This window comes from Pan paniscus, chromosome 6, assembly GCF_029289425.2.
Source record: "Pan paniscus chromosome 6, NHGRI_mPanPan1-v2.0_pri, whole genome shotgun sequence".
In the NCBI taxonomy this organism is placed as follows: Eukaryota; Metazoa; Chordata; class Mammalia; order Primates; family Hominidae; genus Pan; species Pan paniscus.
In genome coordinates this window covers 116,488,345-116,502,088 of record NC_073255.2, presented here as the reverse complement: position 1 = coordinate 116,502,088, position 13,744 = coordinate 116,488,345, and the positions used below count along the sequence as shown (strand labels likewise).

At 48.8% G+C, this 13,744-nt stretch overlaps 1 long non-coding RNA gene across 1 annotated transcript; it reads right to left on the bottom strand.

Moving 5' to 3' along the window:
- Positions 1 to 2,097: 2,097 nt before the first annotated feature.
- On the bottom strand, positions 2,098 to 12,793 carry LOC129398184 (uncharacterized). Its single transcript, XR_008625914.1, has 2 exons — positions 12,681 to 12,793; positions 2,098 to 9,580 (listed from the first exon to the last, which is right to left on the bottom strand). It is a non-coding gene; the product is annotated as an uncharacterized LOC129398184 (long non-coding RNA).
- Between the last annotated feature and the right edge of the window lie 951 nt (positions 12,794 to 13,744).

Sequence of the window (13,744 nt, the reverse complement as noted above, 5' to 3'; positions counted from 1 at the left end):
TGCCTATCTCCAGCCTCTGGCAGCTGTCCTCCATTCTTGGAGTATCTTGGCTCCTCCACCTCCATCTTCATATGGCTTTGCCCCTTTGTGTCTGTGTGTCTTAAATCTCCCTCTCCTTCCTCTTATAAGGATACCAGTCATCGACCTTAGGATCCACCCCAAATCCAGGATGATCCCATCTTGAGATTCTTAATTTAATTGCATCAGCAAATAACCTATTTCCAAATAAAGTCATATGCACAGGTACCAGGGATTAGGATTTGGATACATCTTTTTGGAGGGACAATATCCAGCCCACTTTATGACCCAACCATCCTTCCTGTCACTCCTCCATAGGGACTGTCCATACCCCCAGCTTCCTCAGCACCCCTCCACCCCGCCATTTTTCCTTGCAGGCATTTTCTGCAATAAATGTCTTGCACATCGAATCCCATGTAATTCCACATTGCAGCCTGTTTCTCAGAGGACCTGAGCTGACACAGATAACACAACACAGATGTGATTTTTACTTAAAAGGGATTATATGTATATTGTCCTGAAGCTTGTTTTTATTTTACTACCGAGTGTCTTGGACATCTTCCCATGTCAGTACATGCAGATCTACTGATTGTTTGGAAGAGCTGCAGAATCTGTCATCTTCATTTTTTTTTAGTGTTTTTCAGTGCATCTCTCTGTCTAGTTTTTGTAGTGGTTGCCCTGGGTATTACAATACACGTATGTAATTTATTATAATCTCCTAGTAAGACCTCATTGCAATTTTGGTCTTTTTCTCTTTCCCACTTTTAAATATCTTGGTCTTGAGTATTGGATGGTTTCATAATTTTTGTTCCAATTATCAAATATGATTATAAAGCTCAGGAGGGGAAGGACAGTCTATTGTATGTGACCCAGATCTCTGCCCTCCTCATTGTTCCTTCTCCCTTCTGATGCTCCAAGACTTTTTCTTTCTTTCTTTCTTTTTTTTTTTTTTGAGACAGAGTTTCACTCTTGTTGCCCAGGCTGGAGTGCAATGGTATGATCTTGGCTCACTGCAACCTCTGCCTCCCAGGTTCAAGTGATTTTCCTGCCTCAGCCTCCTGAGTAGCTGGGATTACAAGCATGCACCACCATGCCTGGCTAATTTTTGTATCTTTAGTAGAGACAGGGTTTCACCATGCTGGCCAGGATGGTCTCGATCTCCTGACCTCATGATCCACCTGCCTCAGCCTCCCAAAGTGCTGGGATTACAGGCGTGAGCCACCGCGCCTGGCCAGATTCTTTCTTTTATCATTTTCTTTCTGTTACAAAACCTTCCTTCAGCTAAACGTTAAGGGTAAACCCACTTGCAACACATTCTTTTCATTTTCCTAATTATGAGAATGTCTTTATTTCCCCTTCATTCCCAAAGGATGGCTTCACCAAATATAGAACTAATGGCTCACCTCAGACCTTGTTATTGTTATACCTAGAAGTACAATCTGGACCTTTTTTGGGTATATCACCCATATCTCTACCTAAAATGCTCAATCTTTTCTCCAGCTTCTTGAACACATGGAATATGACCTTTTCTGGCCATTCTACAAATTCTGGCTCAGCATTAATTGGTTGCTTTTTCTCCTCATTTTTGGTTGTATTTCTCTGCTTCTTTGAATGTCTGGTCATTTTTGACTGGGTGCCTGACATTGTGAATTTTCCCTCACTGGGTTCTGGGTAATTTTGTATTACCACAAATGTTCTGTTTTATTTGGGGATATCTTTAAGTAGTTTGGGGGCTCTGCATGGTGGCTCATTCCTATAGTCCTAGCACTTTGGGAGGCTGAGGTGGGTGGATCATATATATATACAAAAACTTAGCCAGGCATGGTGGTTGCATGCCTGTAGTCCCAGCTACTCGGGAAGTTGAGGCCAGAGAATCACTGGAGCCTGGGAGGTTGAGGCTGCAGTGACCTGTGATCATGCCACTGCACTCCAGGCTGGGTGACAGAGCAAGACCTCATCTCAAATAAATAAATAAGTAGTTTGGAAACCATTTTGTTACCAGAAAAAGGGTCTCAATCCGGACCCTAAGAGAGGGTTCTTGGATCTCACATAGGAAAGAATTCAAGGCAAGTCGCAGAGTGCTGTGAAAAGAGAGAGTTTATTGAAACCTACTTCCTTAGGGAGTAGGGCGTCCTCAGGAAGCAAGAGAAGGAATGCACTGTCCTTGTTTTAAGTTTTTCTTATATAGAAGTCTTATCTATGTAAAGACTAAAGCAAGCCATGTCTACATGTGGGCGGGCAGACAGCATGACAAAATGTATTATTCTATTGATTTAAAGAAAATTATCCTTGACATTTTAGCGGGTAAGTACATTAAAGCATAACTATAATTATTTTGAAAGCATGTATTGTTATGGGTATTGGGACATCAGGACTTTCTGTTGTTGTAGGTATTTGTCCTTGCAGGCATTACTAATCTGCTTTCTTAGCTGTAAACATCTTATGACCGTGGGTTGTAACTGGCAAGGAATGTACCTTGTTAGTCTCAAGATGGAGCTGAACTTAAAATGGCGCTACTCTGGCTCTCTGAGGCTCTTGCTTCCCTAACAATCTCATCCTTTCAGGGCTTACTCTTTAAGATTTGGTAGGTAGAACCAGAGAAGTGTTTAGTCTGGGGTTAATTTTCCCCCACTACTGAGGCAAGACCCTTCTGAATATTCTCCCTGATACCCTGTGAATTATGAGGATTTCTACTCTGGCTGGAGGGAACAGAAACTATTCCCATTCCTGCGTGAGCTCCTTGAATTTTTCTTTCTAATCCTTTTGGGCGATTCTTTCCCTGGCCTCAGGTAATTTTTTTTTTTCTTTTTTTGAGAGAAGTCTCACTCTGTCGCCCAGGCTAGAGTGCAGTGGCATGATCTCGGCTCACTGCAACCTCCACCTACCCGGTTCAAATGATTCTCCTGCCTCAGCCTCCTGAGTAGCTGGGATTACAGGCACCTGCCACCATGCCTGGCTAATTTTTGTATTTTCAGTAGAGACGGGGTTTCACCATGTTGGCCAGGCTGGTCTCGAACTCCTGACCTTAGGTGATTCGCCCGCCTTGGCCTCCCAAAGTACTGGGATTACAGGTGTGAGCCACCACGCCCAGCCAGTAATTTTCTCACATACATGTGCTGGCCAGTACTCAGCTAAAGATGGCTAGAATCCCTCCTCTCTTATTTCCTTGTACCTGGCACTGTATTCCCCATGGGAAGCCCCACTTATTTAAGAGGCAAAGAATAGCTCTTGGCTGCCTTTGGAACCAAGAAATTGGTCTTTAACTGGAACAAAAACTGAGACCAGAGCAGATAGAGCATTGTCAACCTACTCCGGGTCCTGGAGCTTACTGTGGAAACAAGGAGACCCTCCAATAGGGAGAAGGAGGCTGAATCTGGGCTTTAGAGATTGCCCGGTTGCTGGGTTGAGAAGGGAAGGTGCACGGATCCGTCCTGCAGGCCGTGTATGATGAGTAAACTGAGCCGGAGTTCATCGCTGAATTGCCCAAGGAGACACAGCTGGAGGGGACAGAGTGGGGCCTGACCCAAGCTGCCTCAATCTGGGGCACCTGCTCTCAGTCCCATAGCAGACAACCTCTCCAAGAGTGCACGTTGCCATGCAGCCTTGGTATTTCACCAAGCAGCATCTGCTGTCATCCCCATAGCCTGCGGTTTCAGCTATTTGGGAGGCTGAGGTGGGAGGATCTCTTGAGTCTGGGAGTTCAAAGCTGCAGTGAATCAGCATCAGAATCATCTTGGAGTTCATAAACAAAGCAGAATCCTGGGCCCTTACAGATTCCCTGAGTCAGAGTCCCCAGGGCATGGCCTGGAAACCTGTAGGCAGGTTGTTCTGAGCTGCACTTAGATAGCTGGATCTTAGCCAGTGTGCTTCATGGTGCAAAAGACAGAACGCCCGATGCTCCCATGGGGTCGGCTCAGGGCCTTCAAGGACCAGGCTGCTGGGCACAGTGGCTTACGCCTGTAATCCCAGCACTTTGGGAGGCTGAGGCAGGCTAATCACTTGAGGTCAGGAGTTTGAGACCAGCCTGACCAACAAGGTGAAATACCATCTCTACTAAAAATACAAAAATTAGCCAGGTGTGGTGGCACATGACTGTAATCCCAGCTACTCAGAGGCTGAGGCAGGAGAATTGCTGGAACTTGGGAGGCAGAGGTTGCAGTGAGCCGAGATTGTACCATTGCACTCCAGCCTGGGCGAGAAGAGGGAGACTTCATCTCTAAATAAATGAATAAATAAAATAAAAATTAGACTGGTGTGGTGGCACATACCTGTGGTCCTAGCCACTGGGGAGGCTGAGGCAGGAGGATCACTTGAGCCCAGGAGTTGGAGGCATCAGTGAGCTATGATTGCACCACTGCACTCCAGCCTGGGCAACAGAGCGAGACCCCAACTTTAAAAAGAAAAAAAAAAGCGAATGTGGAGGCCAATAGTGTCCAGCACACACATGCTATTAATTGCTATGCCAATGTGGGTGAGAAGTCAGCTGGGTGGTCAGCCTGGAGGAGGAGGGATGAGCTGGGGCCTAAGGATGGGGGCAGAGTACAGACAGATGGAGAAGAAAGGGCATCACCATTGGGCCACAGCCTGAGCAGAGACCAATGTCCTGGGATATTTCCAGGGACCTCCCACAGCAGCTAGTACACAACAGGCAGTTAATAATTACACAGCTGGCAGTGGCACCCACATTGGCAGGGGAGCCCCTTCATTTCTTCTTGCTGAGCCAAGTTGTTGCCCCATATTTACAGTTAATCACTCACATCCACCCAATAGAATAGCCTGGAAACCACTCTTGGAGCAGGACTCCAAGAAAAGACGTGAAAATTTCCATGTTCCTGCAGAAAACATGATTGACATTCCAGTTGGGCTGGCATCAGTCTCATCTTTTCCTTTGCTTCCCAGCTCATTAGAATTTAATATTGGGTTCATCCTTCCCTCAGCCTTCACCTGGGCATGCTTCTGAATCTAGCCTGATCCGGATCAGTGGAGATGGAAATGGGGAGGACATGCTTGTGCTGAAAAGGAAATGTTGTCTGGGTCTGAAACTGTAGCTGGAAAAGCTGACCTGGCCTCTGGTCTCCAGGTGTTGGGGAGTTGGAGCCTTAGGGACTGTGCTTGCCTGGGGCTCAAAATAGAATGGCTGCTCCAGGCTGGGTGCAGTGGCTCATGCCTATAATCCCAGTACTTTGGGAGGCCGAGGTGGGCGGATCACTGGCCAACATGGTGAAACTCCTGTCTCTACTAAAAATACAAAAATTAGCTAAGTGTGGTGGCAGGCATCTGTAATCCCAGCTACTCGGGAGGGTGAAGCAGGAGAATCGCTTGAACCCGGGAGGCAGAGGTTTTAGTGAGCTGAGATCGCAGCACTGCACTCCAGCCTGGGCAACAGAGCAAGATTCTGTCTCAAAAATAAAAAAGACTGGCCGGGCACGGTGGCTCACCCCTGTAATCCCAGCACTTTGGGAGGCTGAGGCAGGCAGGTCACGAGGTCAAGAGATTGAGACCATCCTGGCCAACATGGTGAAACCCCGTCTCTACCAAAAATACAAAAATTAGCTGGGTGTGGTGGCAGATGCCTATGAATCCCAGCTACTCAGGAGGCTGAGGCAGAAGAATTTCTTGAACCCGGGAGGCAGAGGTTGCATTGAGCTGAGATCGTGCCACTGCACTCCAGCCTGGCGACAGAGCGAGACTTTGTATCAGAATAAATAAATAAAGTAAAAAAGACTGGTCACTCCCTCGGGCCTGTTAGATGCTCCCCCAGCTTAGAAAGTGAGTTTCAGCTGGATTGGCCTAGGAGTCATCTTCCCTTCTTCATTATCCTTCACTCACTCTCTAGATACTCATGGGAGAAGCTGCTTAGCCCTGGCACCAGGCTGGGCTCAGGGAGTGCACGATGAACAAGGCAGACCCAGTCTCTGCTTTCAGTCCTACATATGGGGACAGAAAATACACAAGCAGGCCAGGAGCAGTGTCTTACGCCTGTAATCCCAGCACTTTGGGAGGCTGAGGCAGGCGGATCACCTGAGGTCAGGAGTTCGAGACCAGCCTGGCCAACACGGAGAAACCCCATCTCTACTAAAAGTACAAAAATTAGCTGGGCGTGGTGGCGTGCACCTGTAATCCCAGCTGCTTAGGAGGCTGAGGCAGGGGAATTGCTTGAACCAGGGAGGTGGAGGTTGTAGTGAGCCAAGATCACGCCACAGCACTCCAGCCTAGGTGACAGAGTGACTCCAGCCTAGGTGACTCCAGCCTAGGTGACAGAGTGAGACTTCATCTCAAAAAAGAAAAAAAGAAAAAGAAAAAAAGTACACAAGCAGTCAAGAGACACACTAGATGCCAAGCATGGTGGCTCACTCTTTACATTCAACATTTTGGGAGGCCGACATAGGAAGAGTGCTTGAGGCCAGGTGTTCCAGACCAGCCTGGCCAACATAGCGAGACCCCAGCTCTGTAAAAAATACAAAAACATTGGCTGGGTGCAGTGGCTCACGCCTGTAATCCCAGCATTTTGGGAGGCCGAGGTGGGTTTTCAAGACCAGCCTGGGCAACATGGTGAAATCCCGTCTCTACTAAAAATACAAAAATCAACTGGGCACAGCAGCATACGCCTGTAATCCCAGCTCCTTGGGAGGCCGAGGCAGGAGAATCACTTGAACCTGGGATGCAGAGGTTGCAGTGAGCTGAGATGGCGCCACTGAGTGTGACAGATTGAGACTCCATCTCAAAAAAAAAAAAATTTAGTTGGATATGGTGGTGTGCACCTCTGGTCCCAGCTATTTGGGAAGCTGAGGTGGGAGGATTGTTTGAGCCTGGGAGTTCAAAGCTGCAGTGAGCTATGATTGCGACACTGCACTCCAGCCTGGGATACAAAGGGAGACCCTGTCTCTAAATATAATAATAATAATAAACACACCAGATGACGATGGGAAGTCATCGTGCTCTAGAGATCATAAAGCAGGTGCTGTAATAGGGAGGGAAGGATGGGGCACAGGAGAGGAAGAGGTCTGGGAAGGCCCCTCTGAGGCTGTGTCCCTTGAGCATTTTCCTGGGTGGCAGGAAGGAGGGAGTCGGTGCGTGGAGAGAATCTCATTCTAGGCTCTTTGCACCTTCCAAGTGCTTCGCTCCAAAGCAGGTGAATGAAGCAGTGGGAACCCAGGTGAGTAAGGAGTCACTCGGTAAGGCGCAGCAGATAGCTCAGGAAACCCCATAGGGCGTGTGAGCAGAGCACGCAGGACTGGATTATCGCAGGGTGATGGCAGCTTCAGAGGGGAACTCCAAGGACAAGAGCACCCAGGGGGCCCACTCCACCCACTCCAGATGCCTCCCTGCTCTGTGGGGCAGGGACAGGCAGGGTGCAGGGTTCAGCTGGATTCCTGGCCATTGACTGACCTGGGCTGCCCTGGCTCTGAGCTGGTGACCTGGCTCCTGCAAGCTTGTATCCAGTGGGGTCCTCCTCCTGCCCCTTCTCCACCTGGCACAGCAGGGCTGGGCACCAGGTCTCTTTGCCTGGTCCAGGAAATGTGACTCCATTGGGGCCTGCGGTCCCACTTCTGGGTCTGGTCTCTTTCCTGCATTTCCTTCTCCAACCCTGAGGCATTCTAGGTTCTGGGGTTGTGTACTGTAGAATAACTGTGTCATCTCCCATACGCTGAGTATATGCTGCATGCTGGGCCCTGGGGGAGTCCATTCCTTGCCATGATAGCCAAACTCACAGCAGGAACTGGGGGCCAGAGATGGCCCCAGCCATCTCTGCCACCTGGTATTCACAGCCTCTCATATATTGTAATAAGGTTAGTCTGTGTGACCAGTACAAGACAGTAGAAGTGAGGGCATGTCTTCAAAGGCTAGGTCATAAACCACATTACGCTTTCTCAGATTGCTCACCCTGGGAAGCCAGCTGCCCTGTCATGAGCAGCCCTTTGTGTTTTTTTTTTTTTTTTTTTTTTTTTTTTTTTTTTAGAGACAGGGTCTTTCTCTGCAGCCCAGGCTGGAGTGCAGTGGTGCAATCATGGCTCACTGCAGCCTCAACCTCTGGGCTCAAGCGATCCTCCTACTTCAGCCTCCTGAATAGCTGGGACCATAGGTGCTCCACCATGCCTGGATAATTTTTTACTTTTTGTAGAGATAGGGTCTCCCTGTGTTGCCCAGGCTGGTCTGGACCTCCTAAGCTCAAGCGATCCTCTCACCTCAGCCTCCTAAAGTGTTGGAATTACAGGCGTGAGCCACCACGCACTGCCGTGAGCAACCCTTTGCAGAGGCCCACGTTGTGAGGAACTGAGGCCTCCTGCCAACAGCCATGCGCAGAAGCCATCATGGAAAGGGCTCCTCCCACCCAGTCCAGTCTTCAGGACTGCAGCCCTGGCCAACTCTTTTTTTTTTTTTTTGAAGTGGAGTCTCACTCTGTCGCTCAGCCTGGAGTGCAGTGGCACAATCTTGGCTCACCGCATCCTCTGCCTCCCAGGTTCAAGCAATTCTCATGCCTCAGCCTCCCGAGTATCTGGGACTACAGGCATGCCCCACCATGCCTGGTTTATTTTTGTATTTTTTTTTTTTTTTAGAGATGGGTTTTCACCATGTTGGCCAGGCTGGTCTCAAACTCCTGACCTCAAATGATCCACCTGCCTCGGTCTCCCAAAGTGCTGGGATTACAGGCATGAGCCAATGCTCCTGGTCCTGGTCAACATTTTGATTGTGACTTTATGAAAGACCCCTGAGCCAGAACTACCCAGCAAGGCCACTCCTGGACTCCTGACCCACAGAAACAGTGAGATATTAAACGTTTGTTGTCTTCAGCTGGTAAGTTTTGGAGTCATTCGTTACGTAGCAACCAATAGCTAATACGGTCAGCTCCTTCAGTCCTCAGGAGAAGTCTCTGCTGTGTAAGACTATTGTTCTCCCCGGTCCAAGCAGAAAACAGCAGCTCACAATCACCCAAAGAGGAAGTTGTGCAGAGAAATGCAAACTTGAGGGTTTGCATCTGTTGGAGCTGGTGCCACATCAGACCTCTGGGCTTTCCATCCGTCGGCAACCATACCGCCCTACTCAGCAAGCGTGACCTAAGCTTGGAAGGCTTAACTCCTCAAAATAAGCCCACAAGGGTTCATCGCCCTGATTTCACAGATGAGCAAACACGTCAGACCACCACGACTCACTCAGGGTTGCACAGCTGGTGAGGAGGGGCGCCCTGCGGGAACTCAGTCACCTGGGGTTATTGGAGGCTGGCGCCCTGCTGTGCAGGAGTGGTACCTCTTCAGGGCAGGGAGGAATGCTGGGGTGTCTGCCCAAGGCTGGTCTTTGTGGTCTCAGGCTGTCCCCCAACTCCAGGGCTGCTGGGCCTGGTGAAAACCTGAAGATTCCCCTTCCACTTCCCCAAACCCTCAGCTGGCACAGAGCCTACAGCCTGGGGTGATGAGATGTGGTCACCTGCAGGACCGGGGTTTTAAGAAGCAGCTGTTTCCTGTGGTCTTGACTTTTAAAGAGGTTTCAAGTCCAACTTGGACCCTCAGCTCCGGGGATGCCTGTAACCATGGCAGCGGCTCACAACAGCAACAACAAATATTTGCTGAAAGAGAAAGAGCAGGGAGGGAGGGAGACAGCGAGGGAAGCAGGAGCATGGCTCACCCCTGGACACCTGCAGATGGCTGGGGGGCTATCCCTAGGTTCCCAGGGGGCACTCAGATGCCTCCAGTAACAACTTTTCTACTATCCTGTGCCTGGGTGGAGAGTTTGTCTGTGGGGGTGTTGGGAGGTCCCATGCCCCGTCTTAAGCACTGTTTCCCCCAGGTCTCTGCATAAAATATGTCCCCAGGACATCATGTCCAGGACCAGACCTCAGGTGGGCCTCCCTTGACCTAATTATTCATGTGAACTTAGACAAGTCCTTTCTTTTACCAGAGCCTCAGTTTCCTCATCTGCGAAAGGGGAATAGCAAACTGGCCTGTGTTTTCAGAGGTGTGTGGCTAAAGTGAATTCCAGGCCAGGCACAGTGGCTCACAGCTGTAATCTCAGCGCACTGGGAGGCTGAGGCTGGAGGATCGCTTGAGGCTAGGAGTTTGAAGCAAGCCTGGGCAGCAAAGTGAGACACTGTCTCTATAAAAAATAAAAATAAATAATTTTTTTTTTAAGAGGGAGTCTCACTCTGTCACCAAGGCTGGAGTGCAGTGGTGCAATCTTGACTCACTGCAACCTTCACCTCCTGGGTTCCAGTGATCCTCCTGCCTCCGCCTCCTGAGTAGCTGGGATTACAGGTGTGCACCACCAAGCCTGACTAATTTTTGTATTTTTAGTAGAGATGGGGTTTCACCATGCTGGCCAGGCTGGTCTTGAACTCCTGGCCTCAGGTGATCCACTTGTCTCGGCCTCCTAGAGTACTGGGATTACAGGTGTGAGCCACAGTGTCTGGCCAAAATAAATAAAAATTTAAAAACTAAAATGAATTCCAGCCGTCACCATCTAGAGCATCCTGTTGAGGGATTGTTGTAAAGATCCCATCGCTGGCTTCCAGGACAGAGTGATGTCGTGAGCTCCAGGCCACATTCCAGATAGCCCAGAGAGGGAAAGTGGCTTGCCCTGGGCCACACAGCAAGGGCAACGAGACCCAGAACTTAGCTACCTCATCCTGCTGCCTTCTCAGGCCATGAGGGCGCCCCCTGCTCGGCTGTCACCAGCTGTGTGGTTGTGACGGATGGCTGAGCCAGGCTTCCCTGCGGATGTGCTCAGGGCTTAGCTACTATCTGGGTCAGGGCCCTGGGTGAGCCATGTGCATGGACAGTGTCTGCTGAGCAAGTTTCAGCAGAGAGAAGACGGAAATAGAATCCTGTAGGCCTAAGCTGCCAGGAAGGGACCCTGGGTTCTCCCAGTGGGGCGGTCCCTATCACCACAGGTTTGCAGGTTAACTGGTCCACATACAGACTTTGATGTATACATAGACCAAATGCTGCATTTATATTTAAATTACATCTCAGGGGTAAAAAATAGACTACATCCTATTATTAAGAGAATGAGGTGTGCAGAGCTAGCATGCAGAAATACTACAGAGAGATCCAGGATGGAGCATCCGTTTTTTTCAGAAGTCTGGGGCCTTGGATCCTCACCTCTAAACGGGGGTGGTGTCCATGCTCCACATTCCCCCCAGCTGGGAGTGAGTCCGAATATTCTCGAGACTCTGGCCTGAAAGTCTCCTGGGAGACATCTCCACCTGCCTCTTCTCAGCTGAAAGCTCATATACATTTATTTTTTTCATTTCCCTGTTTTTGCACTGGACATTCCTAAAATAGAACGGGAGGTAGGGCTGTGAGGAGCAGTCCCCAGGCACAGACTCTTCTTGGAGGTCCCCAAGGAATGGTCCAGGCTCCAGGAGCAGGAAGCTGTTTGGTGAGGCTTCAAATTTACCCTCCACATCCATGCCATAAAGAGACCTGCAACAAAGTGGCCCTTTCCACTGCAGAATGAAACCGAGAGCCCACTAGGGGTGGGATGCCCTCCTCATCTATGCCACGTCTGGATTCCTCAGCTCTACCAGAGGCCCCTGCTTCTAACGAGCAGCTTGGGGACCAGCTGAAGGGCTGCCCTGGGGAAAATGAACACTGTCTGCAGCAATTGAGCTGGTCCTGCACTTCAGGGTTGCTTGCCTAAGGAGAAGATGCTAGGCATGGCCATCTCCTGGGACCTCCCTACCACACAAGGCCATCTCAGAACAGGCAGGAGATCCGGGGCCTATAGAGCATGCACCCTGAGGAAGGACATCAGAGAGTTCCTCCACTCGAGCCCATCACCCTTTGGGGCAGACAGCTTGCTCAGTCATTCCACTGTCCCTGGACAGATGTGCAGATGTGGAGTAAAAGATGGCAGACAGACCACACTCAGTTGAGGACTTATCCCCAGACTGGAAGCCACTGAACACTTGCTGGGATAAGCCTCCTGGAAGCCTCTATCAGGTCCCTGGGGCAGGTGGCAGCTGGCAGGCCTCCTTCCTGGTAGGGCTGTGTGGCCTCAGCCAGACCTTCCTTGCCTGCTGGCTGGGGCCTCAGCCCCCACCAGCCAGCTGACCTCAGCCACCTACCACCTGAGAGAGGAACTCTCTCAGCCTATCTCTGCCCCATCCAGCTGTAACCCTGACCCAAGCCTTGATCAAAGGCCAACACACATCTTGACAAAGACATCATTATTGATTTGCCCAAAACCAGTAATCAATAGCCACAATAAATGTAAATGGTCTAAATTCCCCGACTAAAAGGCAGAGTGTGTCAGATTTCAACCCAGCCATTGCACTCCTAGGCACTGGTCCTAGAGAAAATTCTTGCACACTGCATTAGTAGATATGCACCATCCAACAGTCCCTGAGTAGGAGAATGGATAGAGAACCATAATATATGCCGTCAGGAAAGACTAGATAGCAGTGAAAATTATCAGCCTGGAGAAATCTCAAAAACATAATATCAAGAAAAAAAAAGCAAGTCACAGAAGAACTCATAGAGTTTGATCAAGCAATGATATGCGTGACCAATTCTCTTATCTCCGTCAAGTCTTGGATCAAATGTCATCTTCTCAAAGAGGCCTCCTCCATTGCCCTACCTTAAATTGTGAACCCCCAACAACCACATTTCCATTCCCCCTTTCCCGGAGCACTTGTCATCTTCTAACAAATTATATAATTTACTTACTCATCTGTCTAGTAGTTATCATCATTCTCCTTCCTCCAGAATGTTAGATCCACAAGGTGAGGAGTCTTTTTCTTTTTTGTTCATTGATTTCAACAAAGTTCCCAGCAAAGTACCTGGTATAAAATAGGCATTAACTAAATATTTCTTAAACTGAGTCATTGGTACACAAATATTCATTTATGATTATTCTTTCTACTGTGCATATGCATATACTTGGTTTATTGTATCTATGATGTCTCATAATAAACTATACTTTAAAGATGATAAATAGGTGTGATATTTCTTGCAAGATCTGAGTCTTGAGCTGAGACACAGACTCTCCATGATCTATGCTACCCTCTTAAGCACAGAAAGCCAGGGTTGACCATATTATTCCCGAAGGGCATGATCGCTTGTGTATGATGATGAGTGACAAGGAAATGTCAACCCGCCCCCCAGCTGTAGTCTTCTGTGATTTATCTCTGCTTGAACAGGGTTTTAAAATGTGCCTGTGAATATTTGCACTGACAACTACAGAGAGCAGAATCGCTTTGTAGAGAAAAGTAAAACAACTTGGTAAATTTGTTTTGTGCTTCTTTGAGAAAACAATGGGAAGCTCGCCGTTCATCAAGGCCAAAGTCATATAACCCAACCTGCACAATCCCAGCCTTGACAAGCTTCTTACCATGTTGAAATTCCCAGGAACAATCAAATTGCTTCTGTGTGACTGCTCAATACCAACCCCTTACAGAGTCATCCAGCTGCTCTGTGAGCCACCAAGGCTGAGGTCAACAACTCTTCTTGACTGGTTTGGTGTGTAGCTGAAGGTAGAGCTATGGATGATTAAAGAAGTCACTATGGAAACTGCCCCTCCCTCAGCCTTAGCCAGGTGAAGGCTTTCTGATATAGCAATTTGCTTAATTGGCTCCATTCTGTCTCTCATACTAGACTGTGAAGTGAAGACCATGTCTCATTCATGTAGACACTACACACAGTAGGATAATGCATGTTGAGTTAAATTGGCTTATGCATGAATATGCTTCCTACCAGTGAGGAGTCAATGGTCTAAGTAAGGATGAACATAT